This window comes from Macrotis lagotis, chromosome X (assembly GCF_037893015.1).
Source record: "Macrotis lagotis isolate mMagLag1 chromosome X, bilby.v1.9.chrom.fasta, whole genome shotgun sequence".
NCBI classification, from domain to species: Eukaryota; Metazoa; Chordata; class Mammalia; order Peramelemorphia; family Peramelidae; genus Macrotis; species Macrotis lagotis.
Window position 1 is genome coordinate 295600799 of NC_133666.1, and position 21168 is coordinate 295621966.

The 21168-nt window shown below is 36.7% G+C and overlaps 1 long non-coding RNA gene across 1 annotated transcript in view; it reads left to right on the forward strand.

Annotated features, from left to right (window-relative positions):
- Positions 1-19646, forward strand: part of LOC141502558 (uncharacterized) — a 63475-nt gene extending 43829 nt beyond the window's left edge. Inside the window, exons 2-3 of the long non-coding RNA XR_012472586.1 lie at positions 16067-16214; positions 19529-19646. This is a non-coding gene — a long non-coding RNA (uncharacterized LOC141502558). The remainder of the gene's footprint in view (positions 1-16066; positions 16215-19528) is intronic.
- Positions 19647-21168: the final 1522 nt, after the last annotated feature.

The window sequence follows — 21168 nt, forward strand, 5'->3', positions numbered from 1 at the left end:
AGGATAGTTCTTATTGCTGCACATGTGAATGATTGCATGCTTGAATTTGCTTAGTTCTTATTTTACTATTATATATTGTTTTATTCTTATTTGTTATTATGTTCATTTGAGTAGTTTTATGTTATATCTATTCATTATTTTCCTTAAATGCTGATGTTATGTTTTAAACTGTATTTTAAATATAGGTCTATTGATAATTTTATTGTTTATTGCTAGCTAGCTTTGCTTTATCAATTAACCATGCTTTGAGCCTTATGATTGTTTTCTGTGCATTACGGATGTGTATATACTTTTCAAATGTTATTATTTTGTGTGTAGTTAGGAATATTATCAATACCTCTATATAGTCTCATGTCTATGTGCTAAGGACATATATTTGTTTTATTTTTGTTTCAACACTTCCTAAAGTTTACCTTAGGTTAATTAACTGGGATACTAAGAAAATCACACAAGTTGTTTTAAAGTTCTAATATTTGTATTAATATTATATAATTATAAGTTTCAAGCTTGCTACCACTGATTTTTGCAAAGGACTACAGATTTTTGGCCCAAATGGATAAATTTAACCCCTGACCCCCCAAGTCTTAATACTCACTTCATTTGTGGAGATTGATTATTGAATGTTTCATGTCTAAATGAGGGACAGAGTTTGTGAGAACCTGGAAAAAGAAAATCCTAGTCTTCTGACTTCCAGCTTTGAGAAATAAAATGGGTGGTTCCAGATATTCTTCAGATTCTTAAAGGGAGAGAAAGACTAGGAAGATCATTTAGAGAAGCCAACATTTAGAGAAGACAGTGTTTTGATTATATCTCTTTAGCTTACTGTCCTAGAGACTTTGGGGAATTTTTCCTTGGGTGAATTCTGGAACTTTTCTCTCTGTCAGTAAAGATATTTTGCTCCAAATGGGAGAACTCATTCAATTTTATGAATTGTCTCATATAATATCCTCATTCATATACTTTCTCTAATTTTAGTTTGCAATAAGGTTGAATAAATGAGTTTATTTGATCTTTGTTATAAGTATTCATTGTTGAACAAACATATTGTGGGAGGAGAATAAAGCTCTGGAAATAATGGATAGCCTCTCATTTCAACTTCTGGTTCCTCTCCACACAGGAATCAAAGTCTCTTGTGGAGAATTGTGAGAAGAGGAGATTCTACAGATATCTATTTCCTCTAAACAGGCACAAGTGGACACATATAACCTACATGGGCAAAAGACAGCATACCTACCCTACACATAATATAAAGCTTTACAAGTTTGACAAGTGCTTTATATATATATATATATATATATATATATATATATATATATATATATATATATATATGTGTGTGTGTGTGTGTGTGTGTGTATGTATATGTATATACATTCTCCCATTTGAGACATGTAAGAACCTAAGGATTAATCCTATATTATAAGTGAAGATTCCATGTTTACATAGGTACTAAGTGTCAGAGGTGAAATTTAGACTTAATTCCAAGTCTAACCCTTTATTATGCCATACTATCCATTGTAGCAAGTAATCTAGTCAGGATTTGAGAGCTTACATTTTCTGGTTTCAACTTTCCATTCTACTACTGCCATTTATTACAGGAAAATACCACAAAGTATGCATGCCCAAGAGGGACACTCCAGTGACCAGTGTGATTTTTCCAAGACTTTATCATGGACTTAACCCAGTCTAAATCAGATAATCCTTCCCAATGGCACACTAGGGACCCTAAAGTGCTTTCTGTAATTCTGCATTTTTCACTTTGGACTGCATTTTCTCATTTATGTGCTAACATTACATACTAGAAAATAAAGTGAGTGCTCACCAAAAGTCCACTGAACAGTTTGTTTTCATTTAAATACCCTATTTGTGGATTTCAGACTTTTTTACCATTTCTCAAACTTCACATACTCCTGCTCATTTTGATTTCTATGAAAAAATGGAGACTATCATTTTATTAATCATCTCTTCTCCACCTCAGACTTGGCCTGTTGGAATCATTCTTTAACACCCAGTTTATATGCTCATGAAGCATTTCCTGATCTATCCCACCTAGGGAGATAATAATTCTCTCCTTGGACATTTGTTGAATTTCTTAGAACAGTGGCTACCTACCTACCATTACAATCTAATTTGTATTTTAACTATCATACTTATTTGCACAGTTGTAGATCTCTTATTAAATTCTATATTCCATTCCTTATTCTCCAGTCTTTCTCACATTCTCACCAGCAGTTTTTCCCATGCAGAGATACCTCCACTCTGCAGTCCTCTCTTTTTATTGATGAGTCAGTCCTTGATGTGGACCACCATTTCTTGAGCTGGACAGGTTATAATGTTTGTTTCATTCCTGCCTCTAGTTCTTACTCTCTGGACTTTTCCACCTCTTCCCCAGCAGATTTAACACCACATAATCTTTCTCCCTTTCTCCCTTCCTCAAACAACTTTCTAGTTCCCTCATGTATTGTTTTCCTCCATTAGAATATAAATTTCTTGAGGGTAGAGACTATCATTTTTTATCATGTATTAACCATATTTCCCCTTGTATAAGACACACTCATTTTTTTTCTTTTTTTCTTTTTTAGGTTTTTGCAAGGCAATGGGGTTAAGTGGCTTGCCCAAGGCCACACAGCTAGGTAATTATTAAGTGTCTGAGACCAGATTTGAACACAGGTACTCCTAACTCCAGGGCCGGTGCTTTATCCACTGCGCCACCTAGCCACCCCAGACACACCTATTTTCAAAAAATTTGGGGTCTAAAAACTGGGAATATCTTATACAGTGGTGGTAGATTTTTTTTTACTTGCAGTTCCAGCTTTTTCAAACTTGTTGTCTTTGCACTCGTTGTTTCACATTTGTTACTGGTATGTTAGATTATGTTTTGCCATGTTCTGCCCAGAAATGGCTTAAAAAAAATTTTTGTCAGTGCTGAATTCAAGTTCAAAGGGATCCAGTTTGCAAAAGTGAATGGAAATCATCCTGCTTAATGTCAGTTTGGTCCTCCTCCAACTGAGAAAACAATCTAAGACAGACTCCAGGAAGAAGAAACCCACTGAAAATGCCATGGCAGAAGAAGGCCATGAGAGGCAAGGCAGTAATATGGCCTAATTTAGAGAGGGAATTGGAATAAATGTATTGAAGGGCAAAGGACAATTGGAATTCCTGTATCCACAAAAATGGTTCAGCATGAGGCCAGAAGAATTGCTGATGGAAAAGAAGTGACTGATTTCAAAGGAGGACACAATTGGTGCTTCAGGTTCATGAACCAGAATGGACTAAGCATGTGTGCATTCACCAGACTTGCCCAAAAGATGTCTGAAAGTTAGGAGCAGAAGGTCCTTGAATTTCATGATGAATGAAACTTGAGTTCAATATCTTTATGGAATACATTTTTTTCAAATTTCAGGCCCCCAAATTAAGGTGTGTCTCTTATACATGGGAGCCTCTTATACATGGGGAAATACAGTATATCCTCAGCACTTAGCATGGTTGCCTGGCTCATTACAGTAATCACTTAATGTTCTCTCTCTCTCTCTCTCTCTCTCTCTCTCTCTCTCTCTCTCTCTCTCTCTCTCTCTCTCTCTCCCCCTTAGAGGCAGGACTCAGTCATTTTTGATTCTTTCCCAGGCCTTAGGACAATGGTTTGTATGACTCTCAATATTTTTAATAATTTCTTATTTCATCAGGGTGGCTGATTTTCTAATAAGATATCACAATCACTGTATGCTCCTGCTTTGTAATCTTTCTTCATGAAAAAGACTGTCTTTTTTGTATTTATTTGGATCCCCAACACTTGGGATATACTTTATTGAGTGACTTCCTGGTTTTGAGTCCTGGTTCTCTATCCCTTACATTATTCTGTTGCTCACAACACATAGTTGGCATGGAATAATATTGATTATTAGTCTTGGAGCTGAGGTTTGCAGTCTTCCAAAGCAACCCATTAGGACACTGGATAATTGATGATTTGATTCTGTCATTTTTTTTCCTATCTAAATGCGATAATAATTGCAAAGTATAGTGCCTGGCACATTGTAAGGGCTGTGGTTTTTTGTTGTTGTTGTTCAGTCATTTCTGACTCTTCTTGACCCCTTTTTTTGAGGGGATGGTTCTGGTCAGAGATGTTGAGGTCGTTCACTATTTTCTTTCCCCAGCTCATTTTACAGATGAGACTGAGGCAAATAGAACCCTTAATAACTTAATAACTTACCTAGGTTCACGCAGCTAACAAGTGTCTAATTTGAACTAATGAACAAGAGTCTTACTGATTCCCAGTCCAGGGTTCTGTCCAGTGCCACCTAGATGCCCCATATAAATGTTAGTTATTGCTTTACAATTAACTATTATTAATTTCCCTCCAGGACTGCCATTAAGCACGTCCTGCTTTTTTTTTTAAAGTCCAGGTGCTTCCCCTTGCAAATTTCTTCCTCCTTCCTACAGCTCGGAAGAGATTTCAAGATCAAAGTAATTCCCATTAAGGTATGAATGAGGTATAATGCTATCCCCCAAGGTGTTTCCTTTTTTTGTAGGCTGGGCTTACTAAAAGAGTTTCCCATTGGGAGAAAGTTGGAGAAAGACGTTTATAAATGGGCATCCATCCTCCTCCCAGAGCTGGGAGGCAGCAAACAGCTTATAATTAGGTTTGCCACCAAATAACAATCCACTCCCACCTCTCTCTTTCTTTTTGAAGCCCAGTCACAGCCAGGAGGACTCAAAGAAAACAAAGAATCTCCGGTGAGATGCAAAGCCCAAATCCCCAGGAGGGGAGGACCTACCTACAGCAAAAAGAATGCTTTCCACCCACCTTCCCCCGCCCCAAAGAATCTTTGTTATACCTCCGAGATTGAATTGATTGGGCTGAGTAGTGATTTCTTCCTTAAATTCGAGGGCTTGACTGGGGAGGACTAGAGTGGTTATCTGAATTTAGTTACCTGCTTTTCTGCCAATGTTTAACCAACAGGTCTGCATTTTGCCGGCCACATTTCTACCTTAACCTTTCCCCGGCACCTGATTGGCTGCTTAGAGGTCAATAATGGCTTTCACTAGAGTTTTTGATTTATTAAGTCAAATAGTCCCTTGCTCCGTGCCAGACTCAGGTTTGACTCGTCCTCCCCGGGGACAATTGCCACAAAATAATACACTAATTTACAGATCGGGAGAAAAGAGTGAGGCTGAGGGAATGGAAGAACTATGTGGGTGTGCTGGTATCTGATTTCATTCATTTCAGAGATTAACTGGCCTTCCAAACAGTATTGACACCGCCTCCTCCTCCATCCATACAGTCAGAGAGAAAACTTGAAAGGTGGAGCTGGAAAGCTGTAGATTATGGGGACTGGGGCGGAAGACAAAAAATCACGAGTAGCTTTTGAAGGGAGCCTAGGAACTCCAGGCCCTCAGGGCAGACTGGGGAAAACTGGGGAGCTAGCTCGCCCTAGGCTGGTGCCAACTCTTAAAGGCCACGGGGCACTTTCACCTCTAATGAAAACAAGATTTGCAAACAGACACAAGAGAAAGTGTCCACTATATGCCATTTGCAGGGACAGGGGAATACAAAAAGTGAAATAATCCCTGCCTACCAGGAATTTACATTCTAAATGGGAGAGGGTTCACACATTATCTACACGTGTGCGCACACTCTAAAATATATCATCCATGGAGTAAATAGGATTACAATTTCTAAATACATAATGGTTTATGATCGTCCATCAATATCTAGTGACCTAACGTCAAAGTTAACTAATATGTGACATCAGTTGGTCTATTGCCCAGATATTTTCTGAAGAAGTTTGTCTTGGCAAAGTTCTTAATAGTGCTTTTCAAAATTAGAAACTTCTTTCAACAACCTAGCCAATTAGATCAGTGTCATTAACCTCCTCCCTCTTCCCCCATTACATTTTCGGAAATGGGTGTATTGAAAAGGTGAAGTCATTTTGCCAAGGGCAGTATTCTGAAGTGGTTGTCAGGGTATAGTTTAGAACAAGACACCTCACACATCTACACATCTCAGTCACAGAATCCTAAAAGGATCCCTGGGTGAGTTGAGTATCTGGAAGAGAAGAGATATCACATATTGGTCCATAACTCTTTTTAGGGTATATTTATCACTATGGTTATTAGCAATATTCTTTTTTTTTGTCTTCTTGCATGCTTGGCATTGGCATTTCATTGCTTTGTTACAAAATATTACAAATAATAGATATCTACCTCCCCACTCCCTGTTTTTGAATTATGTTATGTGGCAGCTAGAGCATTCTTCCAGAGATTTTTTAAAAAATTATTTTTGGTACTTATCCACATTTACTAATAATGTTTTATTTTCTATTAACTATGGCTCTCATGCCACTGAATTAAACCTATAAGTTTAATTAAATCTATGGGATTTTTTAATATGAAAGTTTATAGAAAAATGAAGCAAAACTTTATAGTAATGATGATGGTGGTGGAGAGGGGAGGCAGAAGTCTCTACTTAGTTGCTGTTATTTCTTTTGTTTATCTGTAGGACCAGAATTGTGGTATAGAAGATGAACAAGTTAATTGAACTTTTAGTGAGGAGACCTTTGGTGCTAATCTGAATAATTAATTATGTATCTTGAAACAAGGAATGTGTTCCAGAGTTTTTATTTTTAAGATGCAGATCATAGAATCAAAGATCCAGAGTTGTAAGAGGATTCAGAGACCACCTGTTCCATCTCAGCTATTTTATAGATAAAGCTATGGCTTTACAGGCCATAGGGATATCCAATAGGGATATTTAGAGTATTATTTAGTCACCTTGAAAGCATCAGGACTGAGACTGACCACATAGCTAAAATTCATTACATATCTCTTCATGAAAAAGTTATCTCTTATCTCCATTAAAATGTAAACTCCTTTAGAGGAGTCTTACTGTTGGGTGTTTTTTCCCTCTGTATTCTCAGAATTAGCTCATAGTAGGTATTACATAATTGCCAATTGACTGTTAAAAAAGAATCTTTGAACCTTGCCCTCAATAATGATGAAAACTCAGGAAGAGAGAATTCAGAGGAGCTTGGAACTGTGTAGGCACAAAAAGCGCTAAATGCAGCCAGGCTCCAAAGTTTTGTAGACCAAATTTCATAATAAGAAAAGACAATCCTGATAAGTCACATTTCTAAATGGGGATGGGCTAATGTCTTCTCAGCAAAAAAAAATTACAATCCTGGTAAATATATATGTTTCTAAAAAAGAATCAAAGTTCATGTGGCTGAAATTTTCCTCACTTGGTTTGGCACATACTGTGGCTACTCCATATTAGAAACTGCTATGTACAAGTAGGAAAGAAAGATGGGAAATCATGGGTTGACTCAAATTAATTTGGTGGTGATGGCTATATTCTGTACAATAATTCCCCCCCATTAGATGCTAAACTGTACTTAGGATGAAGCATTACTATTGTGCTTATATCACTCTTCTATTATCAATAGCATCATCTCATCATCTTCTAGGAGGCAGAATTGGGAAGACAAAAAATACATATTCTCAACATCTCCCCATATAATTTGAGGTGAGCCACAAATCCAACTTTTTGTTACACAGGAAATAAAAACCCTATATGCCTATCCTAAAAAATTCCCTTGTTTATTCCATGCTTGGGAATGTATAATTGGTAGCTTAATGCCAACTCTCAGAAATTCTCTCCTCCCTGAATAGTCACACTCTGTCTCAGGATTAGGACATAATGTAATTACATCCCATCAGCCAATGAATTGTCTGACCTTATGTCCCATATTACTCATAATACAGAACATGTTGTAAGGCTAAAGGAAAAGAGAATTGGGAAAGGTTAGTGAACTTTTCCCAATTAAAAGTAAATGAGCAGGAAAACTTATTTTTCCTGCCATGACAGGACAATTTGGAGCTGTATTTAAGTTAGCCTTATTGATTGCAAAAGAATAATCACACAAGTCTTGGATGGCTGCCCTCCCTCCTCGGCAGGAGCATCCTTTCCCTCAAGGACAAAAATCACCTGCACATATACGGTAGTCAGTCCAGTTAAAGGTATGACTAGCATATTGGATCAACATACATGTTTGGTTTTTTTCTATGTACCCAAAACTGAAGGGACAAAACAGAGTGTAAAATACACATAAATTCACGATAAAGATTATGGGAGTGATTGAATTCTAATTATCAGGGTCAAATTAATGTAGAGAATTATGAATATAGAAAATTTATAATTAGAAATAAATTCTGTAATCTTTTATGCTGTTAAATTTTGTTAATTGTGGAAGGCTATTTGCTACTGAGATATAAACTGACCCCTGTTGTTTGTATCCTGTCTCCCCATTCCTCCTTCCCAGCTTCTGCTTCCCAGTTACTTGACCTTGTCCACTGATGCTAGCATAACAAGAAATGACATGTTGAACTTAGAGGTCACACACCTTGGAACAGGAAGAACCAGTACATAGCCTGAGTAAGGTGCTAGACCACTCCCCAAGTGCTACCCCTTGTCCAACCTGTAGTAACAGAAGTGTATTTAAGAGGAAGCACCACCCCTTCTTGCTTCTTCTTGACTCTATCTTCCACCTTTCAGGATGTCTGCATCTCCCTTTCCTTCCTAGGCCATGTGTTCCCATGCTAGACCCTGGTGGTTCACCATGGGCCCCCATGCCATGTAGTCAGGGTTCTCTCTCTCTCTCTCTCTCTCTCTCTCTCTCTCTCTCTCTCTCACACACACACACACACACACACACACACTCTTCACCTACCCCTATCCTCAAAGTGCTTACTGCTTTTCTAGGAGTTTTAACTTGTTTACTTTGTAATAATTTGTAATAAAATCCCAGGGAGCATGTGAATTCCTTCTCTTTCATTAACCCTCAATTTCTATCTTTAATTGATGACCTCAAATTCCAGTGGCTACAAAATGATGATGATAATGGTGATGTTTGTCCTACATTCTTGAAGACCATGACATCAGGGAGGTAATACTATAACATGCATGTGAGTTGGATTTGAGTGAGGGGTGCTGTGCTATCACCAGCCTCACTTTCTCTTCTAGAGCCATCTGGGTCTGGTGACCACATAAGAATCTGGATGACTGAAGATATCTCTGGATGCAAGACAATCCGGGTTGATTGACTTGTCTGAGGTCACATAGCTAGTAAATGTTAAGGGTCTGAACTCCAATTTGAACTCAGGTTCTCCTGAGTCCAGGGCTGGTGCTCTATCCACTGCAACATTAGTTATTGAATAAACCAGTTACCAAAAAAAAATTACTGAATGGTGTTAGGATTCTTTATCAGCCCAATTGGTTGCAAATGTCAATCGGGTTGTTTTCTCTGCTGTGCTGGGGTTGATCATGGAACATTTCAAATGGGAATAATGTATCAAGGTCATCCACTCAGATACCTTCAGGGAAGTATTCTTGTTAGAAAATGTGATCAGCTAAAGGTTTCAGGGGTTCAAGCAAACATGAAAGAATTCACTTAAATGATTGACTCTGACCCAGAAGAATTTAGGGACAACAAAAAAGTTTATTTAGGTCTTGCTTGGGTTAACAGAAACTAAGAAAAAGAAAGATTAGCAGCTGTAATAGCAGCAATAACAGATGCCATGAGGGAATAGTGATAAAGGAATAGTATAGGGGTGTGAGAGGTGTTAACCTAAAATTTGAACTTTAAAACAAGTTAAAACAATAAAAATTAATAAAAAATAGCTGAGTCACAAAGTTTATTTCTCTGGAATTTTACCCACCACCATTAGGTAATGGAGACCATCTCAGAAATGATTTCTGAGCTGAATGAGATAAAATTTATACTGTGACAAGGGGAGGGAAACAAATATACATAACCAAAGTAGACAAAACCCTAAACTTACTTGGAGACCAATCTATAATTTAACCTTTGAGGACCAGTTTTCTATTCAAGGTATTTCCTAGAGGGAGGTAACTTGTTTTTGAGTTTTGAGTTTAAGTACTGGGAGGGCAAGGGTAAGAAATAGTTCTTGAAGTCTAAAGACTGAATTCTTCTCTTGATTTAAGGATTTAAAATTCCCTTTTCAAATTATAAAGTGACTAAAGAGGGCAGGACAAGTCTTCTTTTCAAAGTCTAAAGAAGGAGAGATTCCAATTCTCACAATACTTAAGAAAAACAACCTTTGACCAGGAAAAGAAAAACTTATAGTAATTAATATATCTAACAGAGGTTATTTTGGGGAGCAGCCTGGCTTCCCAAAGGAAGATGAGTCATCAGTGAATAAGCAGAAGAGAAGGGAATAGAGTCAGGAAAATTTATTTGGGGGAATGACACTCCCCAAGATAGGTCTAGCTTCCTTTAGGGAGACAAGTCTCTCAAATGAGAAGTGAGTTTTTAAAGGGGCAGGAAGATGTGGTAATTTAGGTCTATGTTTAAGGGACAGTGACTCAGAGAGTATAGATGAGGTAATTAAGAATATGTAGATGTAGGGTAGTAGGTCTAGGTTAGGGATTCACTGTTTTGTTGATTGGGTTTGTCTTATGCCTGAGGCCAGAGATTTACCTAGTCCTTGTAGGGAGGGGCAAGGTACTTTTCTAAAACCTTCATTGATCTCATCTCCATAGCTTGAGCAATGGGATGGTGGCGTGCTCATTTTTAATTTAAGACCAGCTCAGAGGTATCTGTTTTATATGTTTAGTACTGAGGGAAGAGATTAGTTATAGATTATATTTCTCTATCCAATATTTCATCTACTACAGTATGACTGGTCCCCAGGATCTGAAAAGGTTCATTCCAGGAGGGATGGAAGCTAGATATCTTCATGAAATTTCAGATCCACACATAATTCCCTTTCCAAATGAATGTGCAGATGGGAAGAAAAATGGGCTTCAGGAAAGGGGGGCTTAAAAATAAGGTTCATTTTGAGGGTGAAAAAACTCACCAAATCCCTGACTCAGAGTGATGCAGGGAAGATGCTGTGATTGGAAACAAATTTTGTGGAAGGAAAAATATCATTTGTACCTATCTGGGCAAATTCTGTTGTTCAAACTTGAACTTCAGTCAGGGAAGGACCAGTGAATAGCTGGCCCATTGGAGAATACCTGAGCAAGGTGGTAGACCACTCCCCAAGCGCCACCCTTTGTCCAACCCATTACTCTGCCTCTGTCTATCTTTGTCTCTGTGTCTCTCTCTCTCACTCAAACCTCACCTAGCCTATCCTCAAAGTACTGCTTTTTTAGGAGTTTTAATCTGTATACTTTGTAAGTCTTCTATAAATCCTGAACAGTTTAATATCCCAGGGGGTCCATGAATTTATTTACTTTCCCTAACCCTCTTCTCTGTTGGAAACCCTAATTCTCATCTACAACAAGAGAGGTAGGAAAGGCTTAAATTTTAATTCACAGGTTACTACAAAAATTCACAGGTTATTATAAGAAAGTTCATAATAAATTACAAAAAAGTTCACAGGTTAAGTTCTTTGGAGAAACAGCATCACCACTATGGTCTTCTTCAAGAATGAAGGACAAGGGGCAGCTAGGTGGAGTGGGGTGGCTAGGTGGTGCAGTGGATAGAGCACTGGCCTACCTGAGGTCAAATCTGGACTCAGACACTTAATTACCTAGCTGTGTGACTTTAGGCAAACCACTTAACCCCATTGCCTTGCAAATATCCTATCAAGTTATAACATTTACAAAAAGAGGTGCATAGGAAGTTTACAGTCCTTGGATGAAAACTGAGGTTCTAAATATTACTATTTTTGAGTTAAAAAAAAAAGAATGAAGGACAAACAATAATAACAGTAAATCAACTCCTTCAAGACCTGCAAAAGAGATCTAGAAATTTTATCAGACTTTCATCCCTATAGCCAGATTCAGGCTCTGAGGGTCTAGCCCCCTAGTAGAATTGGGTGATTTACCCAAGAGAATTTTCAAGAGTGATAATCCTCAACCCTGCCTACTATGATTTCTAAGTTGGACCAACACAAAGGGAAGTACCTAAAGCTACTTTAATTATATTCCCCTGCAAAAATTTTTTATTGTTTCAATAAATTTTTTTTTAGTTTTTTAATTTTTTTTTTGGCAAGGCAGTGGGGTTAAATGGCTTGCCCAAGGCCACACAACTAGCTCATTATTAAGTGTGTGAGGTCGGATTTGAACTCAGGCACTCCTGACTGCAGGGCCGGTGCTCTATCCACTGAGCCACCTAGCCGCCCCTCAATAAAATTTTTTAAAAGATTGGACAGTCCTGTATTAGATCAATGGCTTCTTGCTTTCAATTTTATTAATCTCTCCTTTGATTTTCAGCATTTCTAATTTTGTATTTAATTGGGAATCTTTAATTTGTTCTTTTTCTGGCTTTTTTCAAAGATCTCCTTTTTTCCTCTATTTTATTCATTTTATTCATTCTATTTTATTCATATAAGCATTTAGAGATAAAAAATTTGCCCTAAGAACTGCTTTGAATGCATCCCATAAATGTTAGTATGTTGTCTTACTGTTATCATTTTCTTGGATGAAATGACTGATTATTTTTATGACTTGTTGTTTGATCCACTTGGTATTTAAAATTAAGTTTTTTAATTTCCAATTAATTTTCCAATTAGCTTTCTGTGACCCTTTATTACATGTAATTTTCATTGCATCATGATCTGAAAAGTGTGTATTATTTATTATTTCTGCCTTTTTTGCATTTGACTGTAAGATTTTTATGCCTTAGTATGTGGTCAATTTTGGTATAGGTTCCCTGCACTGCTGGAAAAAAGGTATATTGTTTTCTATCCCATTCAGTTTTCTCCAGAGTCTATCATATCTAAATTTTCTAAGACTTTATTCACTTTCTTAACTTTCTTCTAGAACTAGTATATTTCTGAGACCAGATTTGAACTTGTCTTTTGATTCTTTGATCAGAAACCATTGAACTTCTGAGCAATACTAACTACCAAATATAAAATGTATTTTGCATTAAATTCTTTTTTTTTTTTGCAAGGCAATGGGATTAAGTAGTTTGCCCAAGGTCACACAGCTAGGTCATTATTAAGTGTCTGAGGCCATATTTGAACTCAGGTACTCCTGACTCCAGGGCCTGTGCTCTATCCTCTGCACCACCTAGCCACCTCCATTAAATTCTAATGTACCACAATTATCCTTGTTTGAGAACATATCTCATTGTAAATGAGTTCACATAATTTAGTTTCAAGAGAAAACTTCAAATGAAATTTGAGTTTACTATCTCAAGTAGTAATATTTAGAACCTCAGTTTTCATCCAAGAACTGTAAACTTCCTATGCACCTCTATTTGTAAATGTTATAGCTTGATAGGATATTGTCCATCTGTAATTGCTAATAGGCATTTCCATAAAAATTTTCTTAAATCCTTCTTAGGTGGAATCAAGAACATTTTGTGATCTCTCTCCAAACTCCAAATCTTCTTATCCTTTCCCAAAATAAGCCCTTAATTCCCAACCACCTCAGTCCTCTTGTCATAAGTGTCTGGGGTCAGATTTGATGTCAGGTTTGGAATTCCCATAAGGAGACTGCTTTTTTATTGGCCCCTTTCAGTTTTCTAAACCTTCCCTTCCATTCCTTAATCCCTTCTCCTCTGACTGTTTTTTGTGGTATTCTGGTCTTTGTTGTATAATGAAGGAGTTTTTGTTTCAAAGTGATGCATCAAAAATCCCATTTTTTGCATAAACTATTGATTTTTAAATATTATTTTTAGGATTCAAGGTTCCAACTTTTATCTGGTCAAATTTTCTTCCCATAATTTCCTTAATCCTTACTGAACCACAGCCACTCAAGTGTGGACATAGCTGGCAGAGTAACAACTTGTTTACCCAGTAGTCTCCAGGAGGCTGGTATTCTCTTGAAAATGAGAGGTACTTGCAAACTAATTCTCTTACCTGCATCTTCCTCGTACCATTTCTTCATGTACAAATGAGAAAAAAAATTCAATTTTAAGTTTGGGAACTTATTTCTTCCTTCCTTTTTTTTTCTTTGCAAGGTAATGGGGTTAAATGACTTTCCCAAGATCACCGAGCTAAATTAGTATTAAGTGTTTGAGGCTAGATTTGAACTCATATCCTTCTGTCTCCAGAGAAGATGCTCTATCCACTGTGCCACCTAGGTGCCCCTGGGGACTTATTTTTTCTTATTCCTCCAATCACCTCACATCTGACTGACTGCTGAACCTGTACTGAGTTAAGTTTAGACTGAGCTGGGGTAAAAACCTTAGTACTGGCTATGAGTTGGAATAAAATTGCCCAATGAGAGCTCATGGGTAAAGTGATCCTTCTAGCTAAGCTTGCCAAAAAAAATTGTTAAGAGAAAACCTTGCCTTCTATAATGAAGCAAACCAAGAAGAGAAAATTTAAAGTTTAATGTAATAATCAAAGTAAATGCACATTGAATGCATCCGGGTCCCAAATTCAAACCCTGTGCTGTTGTTATTATAGAGAAATTTCATAACAAGTGAAGACAATCCTGATAGGTACACATTTCTAAAAGGGGATGAACTAGTGTTCTCAGAGAAAATTTACAATTCTGATAGATGCATGTTTCTAAAAAAGTATTAAAGCTCATGAGCCTTTTCTACTTTCAGACTGTCCCTCATCATGGTCACTTCTTACAAGAATGGTACTATGCACAACTAGGAAAAAGGGAAAGAAATCATGTATTCACTCCAATTAACTTGGCAGTAGTGGCTCTGAATTAAATCTTACATTTGATGCTAATGAATTGTATAACCATGGGTTAGTAATTTAACCTCTTTGACCCTCAGTTTTCTCATCTGTAAAATGAGGTTAATAATTGTAGTATCTATTTCACAGGATTAAATGTGTCGCAAATTTCACACTAAAATGTGTCACAAAAGTATAGTTTTAAGCTATTAAAGTTTTATATATATATATATATATATATATACATATATATATGTATGTATAAATAAATCCTGATTATGTAAATGATTTTTCAAACCTTAAAGCACTATGTAAATGTCTGATGGAGCTAGTCTGAGCTTGAGCTCTGGGAATAACAGTCTTCCCTTTCTCCAAATCATAAGTTCCACTTTCAGGCTATCTCCCACAGCTATCACAGACAGGGACAAGCCTAACCATGAATACAAACTCCCAACAATGTTCCCAGTTACAATAGACTAACACTTGAGGCCATTGTTGTCATCATCATCATTAAGACTGATCAAAAGTCACTGTTAAGATCATGATCAACTTCATCTTTACATATGTTTTAAAGTTTACAAAATGCTTGAATTATATTATGGTGGCATTTCAAAGACATAACTTATGGGTAAGACATAATTTATGGGTAATTTAATGATTCTATTAATAATACCATCATTTTTATAAATGGATGGTTATTCAACCTCTCTTTCTTTGTTAGACCAAAGATAATGGGCAGACTCATGGCTTATATGTTCTTTTATAAAAGGAGTGTTCAAAAGGATGGCAGCCAATTCTGATTGGTTAAGAATTAGAGAGATGGGTAGCTAGGTGGTGCAGTGGATGGAGCACTGGCCCTGGAGTCAGGAGTACCTGAGTTCAAATCTGGCCTCAGACACTTAATAATTACCCAGCTGTGTGGCCTTGGGCAAGCCACTTAACCCCACTACCTTGCAAAAAAAATACCTAAAAAAAAAGAATTAATGAGAGAATGAATATTACAGTGAGAGACAGGACCTGACCTTTCATTGTGTCATCCACTTCTAAGTCTCCCCCCCTCCCCTTGGGCAGTCTATTCAAAGATTATGCCTCACCCAACCTTGAACAGAGGGGAGTTTCACCTTAGATTAGAGATTCCTTATAAAATTGGGTGGGATAAAATAAAAGAGATTAGTTTACATTTTTTTAGGTTCTTGCAAGGCAAATGGGGTTAAGTGGCTTGCCCAAGGCCACACAGCTCGGTAATTATTAAGTGTCTGAGGCAGGATTTGAACTCATTTACTCCTGACTCCAGGGCCAGTGCTTTATCCACTGTGACACCTAGCCATCCCGAGAAGATTAGTTTAACCTTCAGAGAGTGAGGTCTTGAAATTAGATAGTAGGAAAAAGGGGGAAATCAAAATCTTCCCAAATCATTAGTTATTAATAATCATTTCTCTCATATCTCATTTGTTTTCAGTTGATTTGGATAAGTAAACCCAAGAGCTCCAGATATAAACAGTATTCTCCCCACTCCTACAGCAGACCACTAGAAATGCTCAGCTCCCAAAACCATCATCTAAGGAAGCAACCTTCATGGAGATTTGGTCTGGCTATTGCCTCTCTAGGTGTGTAACCCTACTTCTTCAGCAACCACAACTACTGAAGATTCAAGTTAAGCCAACAAATAATTATTAAGGCCTTTCAAAGTGCTAATCTCTGTACCACTGGGAATAGAAAGAGAGGCAGAAATAGACCCTGCTTTAGGATCTCATGTTGATCTTACCATTAAAGTGTATGTTTCTGTCAAATGGTTCAACATCAGAAATAGATAAGGTTTTCTTACTCAAAAGGAGATTAAAGATGTTGCATTAACATTTACTTTGATACTGTAACCTAAGGACCATGGAACCTTTTCATATGCTTGCAGTTACAACTTCCTAAATGTATTATCTTCCCTAGTCTGAACTACTTGGGAAGGATTTTTTGCTTTTCTATTTTAACCCCAAAACTTAACACAGTACTTTGTGCTAGCTTTATAAAGGTTTTGTCATTTACTACTACTACTACTACTACTACTACTACTACTACTACTACTACTACTACTACTACTACTACTACTACTACTACTGTTGCTGCTAATGCTTATTACTAGTACTGCTACTTTTGCTACTGCTTAGTGTTACGGCTATTACTAATGCTTGCTACTTTTACTGCTGCTTCTTCTGCTAATAATTACTGCTATTATTACTGTTGCTATTCTTGTTATTGATTGCTACTGTTGCTGCTGCTACTACTGTTTACTACTGCTGCTACTGTTGCTGCTGCTGGTGCTGCAAAGTACTTTAAGTATATTGCTATATGTGATCTCTGCAAAAACTCTGTGAGATGAGTGCTCTTATTTTACAGATTGAGAAACTGGGGCAGGATAAGGTAAATGACCCCAGGGGCACAGAGCTACTAAGTATCTGAGATAAGATTGAATCTCAGGTCTTCCTGTCTTCCTGTTCAGCATTCTATCTAAGAAGTTGACTTATTGCCTAGGTTTTGCAACTTTCATTTTTGATTCTTTTGTGGTTGATTGTTCATTCCATTTAAAAAAAGATTTCTAAATTTTTTTTTTTTGCATCAAGATTCCCTTCAACAGTTTAGTAAGGTCTATGGTCCACTATTCAGAATAAAACTTTTAAGTCCATAAGATTGTCAAGGAAAAATTATATTGAAATAGACCTATTAATACATATTTTGAATGTTCACAGAACCCCCCCCCCAGGTTAACTACATAGCTGTAGTTATTGTGAATATTATTTCCTCAGCTTTGTTTTCTTTACTTTGCAGCCATCCAAGTTTTCCTATATCTGTCATATTCATCATTTCTTACAGTATGCCACAGTTTGACCATTCCCTAATTTGCTGGGTATCAACTTTATTTCCAGTTTTTAGTGATCACAAAAAGTAGTTATTAATATTTTTAGTGTATTTGGAATCTCTTTTTATCAAGCCATTTAACTCTTGGTTGTAAAATAAAAGGGGTTGAGCTATGATTTTAAAGATATTCTCAAATTCCAAATACTCAAAACAAGCTTTTTCCTTCTAATTCATAACTAAACTTTGAACACCTCAACCAGAGGTGATTATATAGTACTAACAACTGAGATTTATATATGATTTTAAGGTTTGCAAAAAATTTTGCATCTAAAATTCCCAATGAGCCTCAAAATAATCTTTCTGTGATGTAGAAATATTGTATATTGTCCTCATTTGACATTTATAGATGAAGAAACTGAGGCTGAGGAATGTTTAGTAACTTGATTATGGTTGTAGAGTTAGTGAAGTGGAAGAGGGATATGAAACAGGAATTTGAATGAGATCTTCCTGATTCCATGTTCAGCTGCTTATTTAGTATTTTTACTAGATGGTGTCATGGGAAGGAGACTTTCTGGAGTTGTGAATTTTTATATGAATTAAAAATCTAATTTAATTTATTTATAGTCAATATAGGATTATTTCAAAGCACCATCTTTTAGTTAAATAAACAATTAGCTTTTAATGAAGAGAAAATTATTCATTCACTTGGTAAGTGTTATACCCTGTATCTGACTTGGGAAAGGTAGAAAAATGAAGTAGATATATATACAGAAACATAGGAAAAATTTTACCATGAGAACTAGTGCCACTTTATGAATAAATATAGTAGGGGATTTTCTCTAGATAACATGAAGAAAGATCCACCATTGCCACTCTTTCCTCAAATTACTTTATTTCATCTAGCTGATCTAACTGATTTCACTGAAACTTCTTTGGCTTTATGCTTAGGTGACAGCATTAGGACTGCTGAACCTGAAGTCAGAAAGACTTATTTTGTGAGTGCAAATATAACCTTAGACATTTACTAGTTGGGAACCATGGGCAAGTTGCTTGACCCTGTTTGCCTCATTTTCTCATCTGTAAAATGAGTTGTAGAAGGAAATGACAACCACTCCAATCTTTGCCAAGAAAACTCCAAATGGGGGTCACAAAGAGGCAGACATGATTGAATAACAGTGCATTAAAATGCAAGTGATCTAAGAAGTTTTAATATTTTATTATTCCTATATTAGTGTGAATGAATTTAAGATATTTCCTTGAGAATAGGTTTTTTAAATAGAGAATAGAAGGGAAAAAGAAGTAATGATGGGGGAGCTGCTGGAAAAGCACAGGCAGTGGAGATTAACTTTTCCTATATACAGTTTCACATATGGCTGGCTTTACTAAGACCTGTAATTTCTCAGAAAATGAAACACAATCTATTAAGTTGTATCCACAGTGATGGAATGGGGTGGTAATTTCAGCCACCCACTGTTCCATCTATCTGTATATGGCTTCCAATGCAAGGTATATTCTTCTGGGAGTCATCCTGAGACAAAAATCTGCTAAGATCTGCAAAATGTGCTTTGAATAGCAAGTCCAAGAGCTTTGTCTTATTTAGCTTTACTTCCCCCAACATGAAAGAATCTTGGGGACTTTTTTTTTTAGGTTTTTGCAAGGCAAATGAGGTTAAGTGGCTTGCCCAAGGCCGCACAGCTAGGTAATTATTAAGTGTCTGAGATCTATTTGAACCCAGGTACTCCTGACTCCAGGGCCTGTGCTTTATCCACTATGCCATCTGGCTGCCCCTCCTTGGTGACTTCTTAAGATGTTCATTATCTTCCCTAGACTTGATATCTATGTTTGAGAAACTTAGATGAGTTAGACCCCATCAGGGGAGGGGTAAAAACAGGTTTTTAGACAGAGTGGTGAATCCATCTATTTCAGAAGACAATCAGACATTTAAACCCTGTTACCTGAAAGGGTACCCCTCAAGTATAGTTAAGAGTCTGCTTAACATTTAATTGGCATCATGCTACTTGCTGAATTGCAATATGAAAGTATTGTAAGTAATGGCCCCTTGTCTGCCCTCTAGGAATTTTTCATCTTACTGAGGAAATAAAACTAAGAACAATACAAGACAACCCATAATCAAATAACCAACTGAAGTATAAAGAAAGTAAGTGCTATAAGTTCTTAACATCTCTATAATATAAGAAAGTGTCAGGGAAGATGTAGTTCTGAAGTTGGACTTGGAAAAATTGAATTGGTAGAGAAGAGAATAATAAAAGATAATGACAATGATATGTACTTAGCACTTTGAGATTTGTAAAGTATTTTATCTATATTATTTCATTTGATCAAAAAGTAGGAATGGACATAACATTTTGGAATATAGTGCCTTTTTGCAGAAAGGGATAAACATTAATGGCTTGCTGCTTCTCAAATTTCTCTTTGCCTGGGCAGTTAATCATAGAATTTACAAGAGAATTCTAAAGCCAACTAATTTGGTGATTTTCCTTGACTCTTTTTTTTTTTAGTTTTTGCAAGGCAAATGGAGTTAAGTGGCTTGCCCAAGGCCACACAGCTAGGTAATTATTATGTATCTGAGGTCAGATTTGAACTCAGGTACTCCTGACTCCAGGGCTGATGCTCTATCCACTGCACCACCTAGCAGCCCCCACTCTTTTTTGAAGATTGTCAAACCTCCCCTCCTTCCCCCATCCTTTTATTTGTTTTGTTCTGTGCCACCTAGCACCCCACCCCCAGTCTTTCTTTAACAAAGATATAGCTTTTCACTGAACTCCACAGTTAACTGCTCTGTTTCTGATTTCCTATTCCATGTTGTTAGATTGCCAAGGGCATATTACATAAATCAATCAAAACTAAATAAGATGTAAAACTCAAATCCATCAGAGTAGATTTACTTGACATAGAAGTTAGGTATGACCAAACTGTAAACAAAGAAAATATAAACAAGTCAGAATATTCAGACCAATCTATCAAGATTCAGTAAGCTTTCTGAACGAATTGAAGACATATACATGACTGAAGGCTTCCCATACTTTTTTGGAATTTAAGATTTATATAGGTATTATGAAGCTAATAGTTCTGCTATTACTAGAGTGTGCTAAGTGAGTAAAATAAGCAGATGAATTAATAGTGACAATGTAAAAGATTTGATTGTTATGATTATGTAACACCTATTGTGGAAATTAAATCACCTGAGGCCATCAGTAAGCCTGGCTACATTCATCCTAGTGCATTCTCAGAGATCTCATCAAGGAGCAAGATGGCTTTCATACAAACCTATTAAATGAGCCATAACTAAGACAGGAAAACCAAAGTTTTGTCCCAAAGCACAGAATTTTAGGGAATAAAATGGTTTTAAGTAATGATTTTGAAGGAGTGTTCAATTTTATGTAGTTACAGTTATATTTTTACATCAATTTGATTCCTTTAGCAATGTAGAAACTAATCAGTACAAATAATTAGGCCAAGTAGGAACCTGCCAGATGGCTCTGATCCTTCCCTCTAACTTCTACTGTGGTCACAAAGTAGATAAACTCCTCCCTGGCCTTGCCCCATCCTGCTCCTGCCTGGACAGTGGCTTTTATAGAAATCTCTCCTCACTCTGGAGTTTTACATCATGGTTTAATATTAATTGGTTGGTTTAAGATAGACCATCTAGTTTAACCTCCTCATTTCATAGATGAGCAAACTGAATTAAAGACA